Source organism: Sciurus vulgaris, assembly GCF_902686455.1.
Source record: "Sciurus vulgaris genome assembly, chromosome: 9".
NCBI classification, from domain to species: Eukaryota; Metazoa; Chordata; class Mammalia; order Rodentia; family Sciuridae; genus Sciurus; species Sciurus vulgaris.
The window spans coordinates 134953256-134966331 of NC_136469.1; the positions used below are offsets into that span (position 1 = coordinate 134953256).

The 13076-nt window shown below is 46.1% G+C and overlaps 1 long non-coding RNA gene across 1 annotated transcript in view; it reads right to left on the reverse strand.

The window, feature by feature from the left end:
• Positions 1 to 343: 343 nt before the first annotated feature.
• Positions 344 to 13076, reverse strand: part of LOC306669766 — a 34330-nt gene continuing 21597 nt past the window's right edge. Inside the window, exon 3 of the long non-coding RNA XR_013766222.1 lies at positions 344 to 1533. This is a non-coding gene — a long non-coding RNA (uncharacterized lncRNA). The remainder of the gene's footprint in view (positions 1534 to 13076) is intronic.

Here is a 13076-nt window from a genome sequence, read left to right on the forward strand (position 1 = left end):
TCTGTTTTCATAAGTCACGTGACTTCATGTCATCCTGACTCTCCTGGGGGGAGGGGGTATTTGAAGTTGAGGAGTATTTAGCTAAGAAAACTTATGCTGTTCTTCCAGCAAATCAGTGAGATAGTTACCATGGTTTACATGGAAGAAGCTGAGATTTAGAATAGGAAACAATTTCCCCAACAAATAGAAGGTGATGAAGACACTGAAGTGTCACCAACGCAGTGGTCTTACGTTCCCAGCACCACTGTAAAAACTTACCTCAATTCACGACAAGCAATAATGACTTCCTTTGTACAGATTTAGAAACATGTGCACAGATAGGACAAGAAACCTGACTCCTCCTCTGCGAGGGGGACAATCATACCTGCCTCAGGGGTCATACCTTACTGTGATCCGCACAAGAAGTGCTCAGTCCTTAAGGCAGGAGACTGAGCCAGAAGTAGGGCCGGAAGGAGCCTCATGAGTTTTTCATATACATTAAACTGTTCTAAAGATTTTTTTTTTTAGTTTTAAAGGCTAAGGAGGGAGGAAGGGGGAGAGAGAGACTATGTTTCAATATACCGGAGCATTGCTTCATTTTTAATAAGCACAATAGACGTGGTCTTCATTTAAACTTTCCCTAGGTGGGTGTCGGGCACGGACTGAGTCCTGTAGGAGAGGCAGCGTGGCGATCCCAGGCTCCCTGAGCTCCCGACGATGCTGGCCCTTCTTCATCTCCAAGGTTATCGTTAGGCCTGAACCAAACAAAGAGGGCCCTGGCATGCGAGCCCCACTCCTGAGACACCCCCAAGCTCTTTGAGCTGTGGATGGCGGCAAGACATCCCTTTCAAGTACTCCCAGCTCTTCCCTGTCGACAGCAGCCAGGGCAACGGTCCCTTCTGCCACCCTGATGGACTGTTCCTGCCTCCTGGAGGCCTGGGCTGCAGTGGCTTCTGAGGCCATGTCCAGCTCCAGGGGGGCCAGCGTGTTCCACCAGCCACGTCTGCCGTGGACATGGAGGATGCGGGGTGGCAGGTGGCCGTGGACTTGTCCTCAGCTGGTGGGATGAAGCCTTCTCCTGGAGTCGAAGACTCCACCTGCCCTTCCGCCTCGTCTTCCACCTTCTCCCTTCACCAACCTCTTCAGGCAACCACTTGACTTCCCGATCCCCAGACTGTCCCCTGACTTGGACACGGCTTCCCTCATCAGCCATCGGCACCCAGCCCGAGGGCGTCTTTCTCGACAGGTGAGCGGCCAGCTCACAGCTTATTATCTGGATCAGCTCTGGGAAGGAGTCCCTGCTGGAGTGCACCCTGTGGCCCGCGGGCCTTTCCTCTTCCTGTGGATAGAAGCCCCCTTTCCAGCTGAAGGCTGCCCATCCCCTCGTGTGCCTCTGGTGGTCTGTTCACCATGCTCCTGCTCCAGATTCCTGCCTGGGCCAGGGATGGGCAGTCAGAGGCCACATCAGAGCTCTTGTGGACCCAGGGGAGGGAAAAGGCGTGGGGTTTGCTTCGGCGAGTGGAAGGATCCTGCTGGGGCGAAGCTAGACAGCCACTGCAGAGAAACAGAAACAGAGATGCAGAATTATCTAGAGATAGGCAGAGACAGAGATGCAGAGAAAATTGCAGGATCCAAAATCAACATACCAAAAGCAGTTGCATTTCTACACATTAGCAATGAACAATCAGAAAAGGAAAGTGCCGGGTACAGTGGTGTACATATGTAATCCCAGTAACTTGGAGGCTGAGGCAGAAGGATTGCAGGTTCAAGACCAGTCCAAGCAACTGCAACACTGTCTCAATGTAAAATTTTAAAAGAAACTGGTGATATAGAAGAGCACCCCTGGGTTCAATCCCCACTGTCACTGCCACAAAGAAAAAAGAAAAGAAAAAGAAATAAAGAAAACCATCCCTTTTTTGGTGGTGGTACTGGGGATTAAACTCAGGGGCACTTGACCACTGAGCCACATCCCCAGCCCTATTTTGCACTTTATTTAGAGACAGGGTCTCACTGTGTTTCTTAGCACCTCACTTTTCCTGAGGCTGGCTTTGAACTCTCGACCCTCCCCCTCTGCCTCCTGAGCAGCTGGGACTACAGGCACGTGCCACCACATCTACTGAGGCAATAATCCCATTTTTGATAACTACAAAATAAAGTACTGTCTTTCATTTGTTCTACTATAACAGAATGCTTGACACTGGGTAATTTATAATGAACAGCAACTTACTGGTTCACATTTCTGGAGGCTGGAAAGATGAAGGGGCCAGAATCTGGCAAGGAATTTCTTGCTGTGTCACCCCACATGGAACCAGAAGAGCAGATAACATGAGAGATATTGGAGAAGAGAACGTGAAGGGACTGAAGTCCTTCATAAGTAACCTACTCCTATGATGACAGTATTGATCTGTTCAAGAGGACGTTGCCCCACGACCCGGCACTTCCCATTAGGCCCACCGTCAACACTGTCATGTGGGGGATTGAGTTTTCATGAAATTGGGGGGGGGGGCACATTCATTTCATAGCAAATACTTAGGAGTAAATTAGCTAGGACGTAAAATATCTGTATACTGTGTACAAAATGCTGGAAAAAGAAGTTTTAAAATAAATTTTGTACAAATAAATGTAAAGATATCTTGTGTTCATCAATTGGAAGAATTAATACTGTCAAACTACCAATGCTGTCAACACAAAGCAATGATAAATGTGTAAAGTGAGGATATGCCAGTTATTCTGACCTGGTCATTACACACTCTATGCACATATTGAAATACTACCCTGGGCTGGGGCTGTAGCTCAGTGGCCGAGTGCTTGCCTACCACTGGGTTCGATTCTCAGCACCACATAAAAATAAACAAATGAAATACTACACCATACCCCAGAAATATGTTCAAGAATTATATGTCAACTAAAAATACAAAATATTTTTATAAGTCAAAAACGAACAAAAAAAACTCATACTACGCAAATGGATCTACAGATTCAATGTATTCTATATAAAAATTCTAATGTCATTTTTCACAGAAATAGACAAAAGTACCTTAAAAAGTGTATGGAACCATAAAATATCTCAAATAGCCAAAGCAACTGCGGAGAAAAATAACAAAGCTAAAGGCATCACACTGCCAAATTTGAAAATCTGCCATAAAGCAGTAGAAATGAAAATAATATTGTACTGGCATAAAAATAAACACAAACAATGAAACAGCAGAGGCCAGAAATAAATCTGAGCATTGATAGTCAATGGATTTTCAGCAAAGACGGAAAGTACAATGGGGAAAGGAAAGTCTTTTTATTTACTCTTTTTAAATTTGTTCTAATTAGTTATGCAGGACAGTAGACTGTATTTTGACATACTGTACACATATGGAGTATAATTTCTCATTCTTATGGTTGTACATGATGTAGAGTTACGTTGGTTGTATAATCACATATGCACATAGGATAATAATTTGTAGTCATTCCACTGCCTTTCCTATTCCCATTCCCCTCCCTTCCCTTCTTTCTCCTTTGTCAATCCAATGTACTTCTATTCTTCCCTAACCACCCTCCCTTATTGTGAATTAGCATCCAGATAGAGAGAACATTTGACCTTTAGTTTTTTGGAATCAGCTTATTTCCCTTAGCGTGATATTCTCCAGTTCCATTCAACGACCAGCAAATGCCATTATTTCATTTGTCTTTATGACTGAGTAATAAGGAAAGTCTTTTTAACACATGGTGCTGAGGAAACTGTATGTCCACATGCAGAAGAATGAAATTAGACCCTCCTCTCTTACCATATAAAAAAATCAGCTGGGCACAGTGGTGCATACCCTAATCCCAGGGATTCAGGAAGCTGAGGCAGGAAGATTGCAGGTTCAGGGCCAGCCTGAGCAACTTAGTGAGACCCTGCCTCAAAATAAAATAAAATGGGCTGAGGATGTGGCTCAGTGATAGAATACCCCTGGGCTCAATCCCCAGTACTGCAAAAGAAAGATGAAAATTAATGAAGGAAGGAAGGAAGGAAATAAAGAAGGACTAAAAAGGGCTGAGGATGTAGCTCAGTGGGAAAGTTTGCCTGGCAGGTGTAAGGTCTTGAGTTCAATGTGCAGTATCACAAAAAGTAAAATAAAAATAAATGAAAACTAAGAAGTTGAACCTCATGAAATTAAAAAACAATCTCTATGTATCAGAAGACACTGTCAACAGAATAAAAGGGCAACCATGGAACAGGACAAACTGTCTTCAAATTGCATAAGAGATGAATGCTCAAGATATAGAGTCTTTCTATAACTCAAAATAACAAAAAAAAAATAGCATGATTCAAAAATTGGCCAAGGACCTACATAGAAACGGCGAGAAGGCAGAGAAAATGCTCAACGTCATTAATAATTAAAGAAATATAAATAAAAACTACAATGAGAAAACACTCATTGGGTGGGTAAGGGCTGCATACCACTCCATGTCAACGGAAGCCACCAGATGGCGTCAGAGGGCCAACATGGTTTATTGGCCAAAGGCAGGGGCAAACCCTAGTACTAAGGGTCCTCACTCACCATTAGAGTGGCACATCAACTCTGAGGATGCCACAGAGCTGGCGGGCTATTTCAGTCTCCATAGAGCACAACAGAGGTCCAATTGTGTTAGTGGCAGAATCCCTATTCTCAATCCTGGGGCAGTGACTCTGGCCCAGGGCTGCTTAGAACGATCACTGATTGTTTCACTTAATCTTATCTGGATATCTGCTTGTACATCCTTAAGAGGTGCAAAAGTGTCTCACCGGCTGCACTCTTATTTGTGCTTAGCTTGCAGCTGTGTGGTGGGAACAATTGCATTCTGGGGAGGAGACACCGTGTGGGGCACCAGGCTGTCAAAGGCAAGGTAGGTGGGATTACTGCACTGGACAGCACAGGAAAGGCCACAGCCAGAGCAGTCTGGCTTATGTAGCTAAATCTAGGGTGCTGCCTACTTCATCCCGGTGCTTTTAGACGGGAAACCTACCAAATTCTCACCGAAACAGTATAAACAAATAACTTTCAGGTCAAGTGAACTTGAATGATAAAACAGACTGTGGTTCCTCAACCAATCCCCAGACTTAAGCCAGTTTGCAGACCCGGAATCCCTTGAATGAAGGAGATGCTGAGTCCCCACCAGAATTTACCCTGGTACACTACTGAAAATTCATATTATTTATCTCTATCCCATCCTTTCCCAAAGGGACCTACCCAGGCATTTCGCAGGGAACTGTGCAGCTGGAAAAGGAAATAATCTTTTCAGGGACTATCATACACTGGCAATGAACCGACAATGATTCCAGAAGACTCAAAATATCACTGTGGTTCACCAGTCAGAGTAAAGTCTGGTAGAGTAGAGGTCAGGTGACCCATGGAGATTTAACTCAGGTCTGATTCACAATGAGTCCTGAAGGTCTCTGAACCATCCTGTGTTCATTTCTCCAGTTCCAGAATTCATGCTGAGAATGTATATACTTTAGTTGGCAGAATTCTCACATCGGTTCCCTGACCTGCAGAGTGAGGGTTATCATGGTAGGAAAGGCCAAATGGAAGCCACTAAATCTGCCTCAACTCAGAAAACAGCACATCAAAGCAACACCACTCCCTGGAGGGATTGCCCAGATTGATGCACCGTTAAGGACTTGAAAGATACAACAGTGGCGGTTCTGCATTCAACTCTCCTATCTGGTCTGTGCAGAAGACACATGGATCATGGAGAAGGATAGTGACTGCCCTTCGTTTAACTAGGTGATGACTCATCGCAGCTGCTGTGTTAGATATGGTTTCATGGCTTGAGAAAATTACCATGTGTCCTGGCACCTGATTGCAGCTACTGATCTGGTAAGTGTCTTTTTCTCCTTCATCCTGAGGGCCCACCAGAAGCAGTTTGCTTTCAGCTGGCAAGGCCAGCAATTCATCTTCATTGTCCTGCCCCAAGGTATAGCAACTCCCCAGCCCTGCTCCACGACTTAATTCACAGGGAGTCTTGATCACTTTTTTCCTTCCACGAGAAATCCCACTGGTTCATTATACTGGTCACGTCATGCCGACTGGACCTAGCAGGCATTCAGGGGTGACTGCTCTGGACTTACTGGTAAGACACGTGCATGTTAGAGGGTGGGAAATAAATCTGACAAAAATCAGGGAATTTCTACCTCAGCAAAACTTCTAGGGGTCTGATGGTGTGGGCTGTCAAGATATCCCTTCTACGTGAAGGAGAAGTTGCTGCATCTGGCCCCTCCTACAACCAAGAGAAAGAGGCACAGGGCTTGGTGGGCCTATTTGAATTTGCAGTGTTATTGCCATTTTGTGTCACTCCAGACCGTCTGTCAAGTGACCTGAGAAGCATCTTCGAGTGGGGCTCAGAATGGGAGAAGGATCTGCAGCAAATAGGTCCAAGCTGCCATTCACATTGCTCTGGCACTTGAGCTAAATGATGCAGCAGATCCAATATTTTTGGAATCAGTGGCTGATAGAGATAGTGCTTGGAGCTTCTGGCTCCTATAGGTGAATCTCAGTGGAAGCCCTTAGAATTTTGGAGCATGACCCTGCTATCATCTGCAGATAACTGGTCTCCTTCTGAGAGAGCTCTCGGCCTGATACCAGGCCCTGGGAGAGACCTGAGTGCTTAAGCATGGTCCACCAGGCTGCAATGGGACCTGAGCTGCCCACAGCAAACCTGATGTTATCTGTAGCTGTAGAGTCACAGATGCTTCTGAAAACTGGAAATGAGTCTTACAATCATTGTGGAAAAGAAGTAACCCTAAACCAGCAGGAGCCTACCTTTGGCAGAATGTCATAAAAGTTAAGTAGTATAAATTTAAATCCAAGACAAATTAATTTGTTGAAATCATTCAGATGATTGTTTTAAAGACATTGAAAAGGGTGGTTGGTCCCTTTCCTGCTTTTAGATCATTTGAACTTGGAAGATGGGGGATGGGGGCTGTGACTTGATCAGATCTGGCCGCCTGCTGGCTATGGTCAGAGTCTCTGTCCCTCCCCTCTGTCACACTCAGAAGACACCATTGAGCTGGAGGGCTTGGTTCTCCATGTTTGAAAAGATGCGAAGGGTCTCAGGTCCTAAACTGGATGAAGCTGGTGATGGTTTGGCTGATACCTGGGCCCTGTCCCCACCCTGAGTGGGATTTCTATTCCATTGTCACTTAAGGGTTGCAGCGTGTGTTGCCTAAGGAACCCCGAGCAAGGCCTGGCCTAAGGTGTGAAGAACAGAGAGGGCACAGAACTCATAGGGGGAGTCATCAGGATTCACAGGATCATTAAATTAGTAACATGTCTTATAAACAAATCTGCAATTCATTTTCAAATGTTAGTAGATAATAATAATTTACAACCATATTCAAAGGTATTACCAAATCCCCATTTGCTTTGTGGCACTTTGACATCAATCTAGTCTAAGTGCATGGGTATTTTAGAATCTCCATGATCTGTTTTGGAACCCAGACTCCACCAGTCACTACCTACTTGACTCAGGGGTTCTTTCTTTTGTTCTGCTCTGTAATAACAACAGACCTATTTCCTAAGCATGGTGCAAGGCTGATATCAGGTTATCCGTGAGAATCGCATGTAGAAATCACTTGAGCCATATCTGCTGTTACTCTCACCATCGAATTCTTTCTCAATCTCTGTTGATCAAGTGTGAGTCCATAATGGAGTGAGTCTGTGCAGAGTCCATGTTGTAAAAAGTGTCCTTGTCTGTGGGAAGATTCGGTGATACTGGGCCAGAAGCAGCCTGAGGAGACTCCCTCTCCAGTGCTCTGCACACCTCTTCATTGGCCTTGTCTATAACTTTCTACTGCAGTCAGAAACCTAGAGACTTTCTCCTTCTGAGAACATTGCTTTCCCTCTTGGGGAACAGCTCCTCCTCTTCTCAATCCAACTGCACGTTTGGGGATCTGAGCTGTCAGCACAGAATCCTGCTCGTTCGGTGTGGTCCATGAGTTCGGTGGCATGAAGTGGGTCCCTGAGCGCTTCCACATTGCAGCCCAGCTCCCAGGTTGGCACCCATGGAAGAAACTAGGCTAGAAAGCAAAGCACACGTAAGAAGAGAAAATAGGGTGGAATGGGAAAATGGTACGCCGACATTTACATCCCCAGTTCTGTGTGTCTGGGTGATTGTATTTACAATGTGTTTTAGGTTTTTTTGTTTTGATGTCCTTCCCAGGGTCAGCTAATTTCTAAAGATAATAAGCAATGTCCTTGGAATCGCCCCTCTCACATGCAAGCAACCACTCTGTTATCTAATCCTTCCTACGTCATCCCAGGGCCAGGACTAGAAATCTAGGCTACAAGCCTGAGAACTCGCTGGAATCATTTACACTAGCTCATTCTAAAGCATGTACTGTGCCCAACTTCAACTTTCCCACGGAGCCTGCAATCAAAGCTGTGCCCAGGGACCCCCTAACTCTTGCTTCTGCCCCGAGGCCAAAATCCTGATAATGTGACCCTGTGTGGTGAGACCTCTTTCTAAGTGCAAGTAGCAAATTCTTTTTTCGGTGGCTTTAACCTCATTGTGTGTTCACTCGTTGGCCTTCATGAATTAAAATCTCACAGGTACTTTTTGAGATGATTGTGCAGCCAGCAGGTGGCTCAGTGATCCACGGAGGCCTGAGCCTCTGGCTGCTCTTGCCTCATTCATTGACTGTATCAACAGTAAGCTCTCCCTGGGGTGTGTCGCTGGCTGTTGGGGCATCTGTGACACTTTGCTCCCTGTGTCCTTTCATGATGTTCAATCTAAACTGTGGCAAAACAATGGAAACAGAGTCTTACTTAGCAAAAGCAATACTATTGGGAGTGCAAGAGGTCACCCATGGACACCTTGTTGGTAAGGAAGTGTCCTGTGTGATATGAAGTCAAGGAAACTTGAGGGCTAATTGTCAGCAAAGGTTTCCTGGAGAGAGTGGCAACAGGGAGTGGCTACCCTGCAGGCGCTTCCGATGACCTGGTCTGGTAACACGTAGAGCATGACCAGGGTCAGCACAGAGCAGACCTCTGATTGTAACCAATCTTCCCTTCCTCCTGGATGAACAAATCCTGGGCAAGTGAGGTCCCCTCACAAGTCCTTCAGAGACTGGCATTGGCAGTCCATCCCCTGGGCATGACTACCCTCTAGGGACACTCACCCATTGAATTTCAAATTTGGACGGGCCCAGCTTCGAGGGTAATCTCTGCATTGCTTGCCTCGCTGCTGACATTCATCCCTCAACCACGTGAGACACATGGGATCACATCCTTGGACACCAGTGGCCCAGTGATTCATGAAAAAGAAAGAGGGAGCGCATTTATCCCTCCTCCCTCTGAGGCACCCGAGGAGGCTTTCCAGCATATAAATGGTCAGAGTTTGGGCACCCCCAAGCACAATAAATTCATCAATACATGAAGAGCCTCTACTTTGACTGAATTGTTCAAAAACGAGAATGCTGCACATTTTCCCACTTCGACACAGACCCCAGCCCCTCAAGTGTACTGGGCTATCCTGGGAAGGAAGAACGCCACTAATAGCAGAGGCTCCTTGGGACCTCAGGAGCTTCTGGGGTTAGCACTCCAAGGAGAAAAACAAAAACCAACTTGGTACAGCAAGGAGACAGGAGAAAGAAAAAGGGAGGGGGAAATGTAAATGTTTAGCCAACTAGAATATTTCACTTAACAAAAAGAAAAAAACGGGTGGGGCAGGAAGGGATTGAAGATGCTCCTGGTGGGGACTGGCCTGGGAAGCAGCTGCTGCCTACAGGGACAGGCGCCTCTCCTCCCCTTCCCCACTTCTCTCACAATCACTGACCCTATTCAATCAACAACTGACAAATACTTTGCTTTTGGAGATTTGGCAACACACTCTGTCCAGAGCCTTCCCGGCAGAATCTGAGGTGCAGTTGCCTGCACTTCCAAAGCGACGTCCTATGGCTTTCCAGGATGCCCAGGGTCCCCAGCAGCTCTGTCATCCCACAGAACCTTTGCAGACAAGGCCATACTGCTTCTGCCTTTCTCCAGACACCCAGCTATTACACTACCTCGAGGAACTCCTCCTCAAGAGATGCCTTGTCACTCTCATCATGGAAGACAAGTCCCACGTTAGAATGTAATATAAAGCTGTCCTCGCCCTCTCCACTGCAGCCATTTCCCCGCCTCCCAACTTCTTGTCAGTCTGTGAACATCCTAGCTAGCTACTGGTCCATCAGTCAGCTTGCAAGTCTCCTTCTCCGTTATCGGTCCCGTTAACCCGCGTATTTCGACTGCTTAAGGACAGCTCTCCACCATCTTTTCATGCTCTCTCTCTCCTCCTCGCTTTCATGCTCTCTCCTCCTGGCTTTTCGCTCTCTCTCTCTTGCACACGCTCTCTCTCTCTTTTCCTCTCATTTTCTCTCTTACCCTGCAGGGAGACACTCTGTCTGTGTGCTTAATAAACTCTCTTATGTCAGTTCCCTTGTCTGGAGTGGTTTCTGGGTTCTTACAAACATCTGTCAGTGGCTTTGGGGTTCTGATGGCAACACATTCTTCATTTACAACTTTTATTTCCAAAGTAAAGTCAACAGGCACTGCTGTTAGCACCCGCGGAGATTCCTTCACTGTGAACTTTGTCAACTTCTTCTCAAGCCTCCTGAAGTTTCTGGACCACTTATGATGACCACAAGTTGGCCAAGGGCTCAGATGCAGGAAGCTGTCTCTTGCTAAATACTATTAAAGCTACTACCTCTAAGGGGCTGTTCTGAAAACAGAGACTCTTTCAGTCCTGAGCCTTGCCCTCCCCTCCCCAACTGCCCCTTGTGCTTTGGATCAAGGAAACCACACCCCATAGCCTCAACACAGCTGTGGAGGGTCTGTTCTCAACATCTTGCCAGATGCCAGAATGCTGGAGGAAGTCACCTCTCCCCAGCCCCCCTGGCTCCCTGGGGACCTCTTTGGAAGTAAGTAGTTAAACAGCAGTGGGGGCTTTACAGACTATGCAAATGGCACAGCCGCCATCCTATACCATGGAGCTCAGCAGAAAGTTGCAACTTCTTGACCTTCAGCCAGTATGACCTTGATGAGGGAAAGAGATCACGAAACAATGCACTTGGCCAAACCTTAGACCTTCAACTTAGTACTAGGATATCCTGGCCATGAGCAGCTCTGCATTATTATAAACTGTTGGGCCACTGCCTAAAAATTATTCCCTTTAGGGCAAAATACTCTGAGAATCTCTTTCCTCATAGGTATCCGAAATATAAATCAAAATCACACATGTCTCTGCATATACAGAGGCCAAAACACAAGGCCTTGCCAAGACACTCCTTATTCCTTTCAGAGTTACAGGTATTAGTAACAGTAACCTAGACATAAGTTTCAATTCTCAGAACACAGTGCACAAGGGCTGAAGGAAGAGGTATTCAAGAGAACTTTCCTGTCCCTGGTAACTGGTGTGGCTGAGAGACATAAGGGCTTCCTCAAACAACCCCTTTAAAAATCCAGCCCATCAAGAGCTTGAGAGAGTTCTGTGAAGTCAAAAAAGCCAGACTCAGAAAGTCAAGGGTCATATGTTTCCTCTTCTATGTAGAAGTTCAAGAGAACAAAAGGGAAAAAAGGTGAGGGGACCTCACAAAAATAGAGAGCAGTGGAGTAGAGAAAGGACAAGGGCGGGAAGGGGGAGGTACTAGGGAATGGAATTGACCAAATCATGTGGTGTGCATGTAGGAATAAGTCACAATGAATCCACTATTATATATCACTATAATGAACCAATTAAAGACAATTTTTAAAGTCCAACCCATCAAATAAACCCCTAAAAGAACTTCTGCTTTTCACTAGGAATTAACCTATCTCCATAAATTTTCCATCTTGCTTCTACCCCATAAGCTCAGCTGATGGAAGGTCCAGACTCCTCTGGGATCAAATAACTATACCTTATTCCATTGGCCAACTGACTGCCCATCTGATAAGAGGCCCATTTGAACCCCAACTTTCACCAAAAACAAACACAGAAACTTGAAAAGAGCAGCTGCACATCCTTCTCTTAACTGCTGATCTTGTCGCTCACGGTCTGGAGGCTTTGGCTGATTTACAATCCAGAAGCCCAAATCCTCCAATGAAGCCATTGCTTTGACCAAACATGGAAATGCTAAGACCCACTTCAAGTCCAGTGGGCAGCCACATGGAAAGGACACCCAAGCCCCACATCCCAGGCTCAGAAGCTCACCACTGGATATGGATGTCACCTCAGATTTCCTTAACATGATGTGAAGACATCAGAATGATGAGATAGTGCCACCACAGCAACCCTCTGATGGCCAGAAAAGGAGCTAAGCCATCTTCACCTTGGTATTCCCTCCAGTGCCTACTACTGCCCCCCACATAGAGCAGCCACTGAACAATGACGGAACCGATAACGCTCCATGTCCCCCACTGTGGAACTATCTCCACAGCTGCAGATTCTTGATGAATTATTCTCTGCCCCTCTGGTTGAATCTGATGTCCCCACAGCACCCCAGGCTGCCCTCCAATATGCCAATCAACCCCTGTATCCTCATTTATAAACTTGTCATTCCCACATTGTCTGCCATCTCCTTGAGGACAAAGACCGTCACTCTTGACTGCATTTCCAGCCAGCCAATAACTGAGAGGGCCTGGTTCATGAAGGTTCTTTGGACAAATGAAGCAATTAGTGAATAAAAGAATGACTGAGTGACTCTTGTTAAGTCCAGCTCTTTCCTTTGTGGATCCAATCACGGTCTTATCCCCTGCGTCTTCCTGTCTTCTCCTACACAACGTACTGCATGAGGGAGTCCTTTGGCCCTTTGTGGGTCAATACATTTCTGTCCACGTGTCCATATGAGACTTTTCAGAGAAGTCTTCTGGTGTTTTCATCTAAACATCTTTACCTGGTTATGTGATGGAAGCAACGTGGTCAGATGTGAGCGTGCATAGTGACAGGGTCTGACGGTCCAGAAAAGAGGTGAGCGTGCATGGTCATGGGGTCCGATGATACAGAAAGAGGGCGCATGGTGATGGGGTCTGACGATCCAGAAAGAGGGTGCTCGTCTTCTCCTTTTTCCAGCTTTCCAGTGGACAACAGGCACTCTTTGTAACACACATGGGCTTGTTGAAAATGCAGAA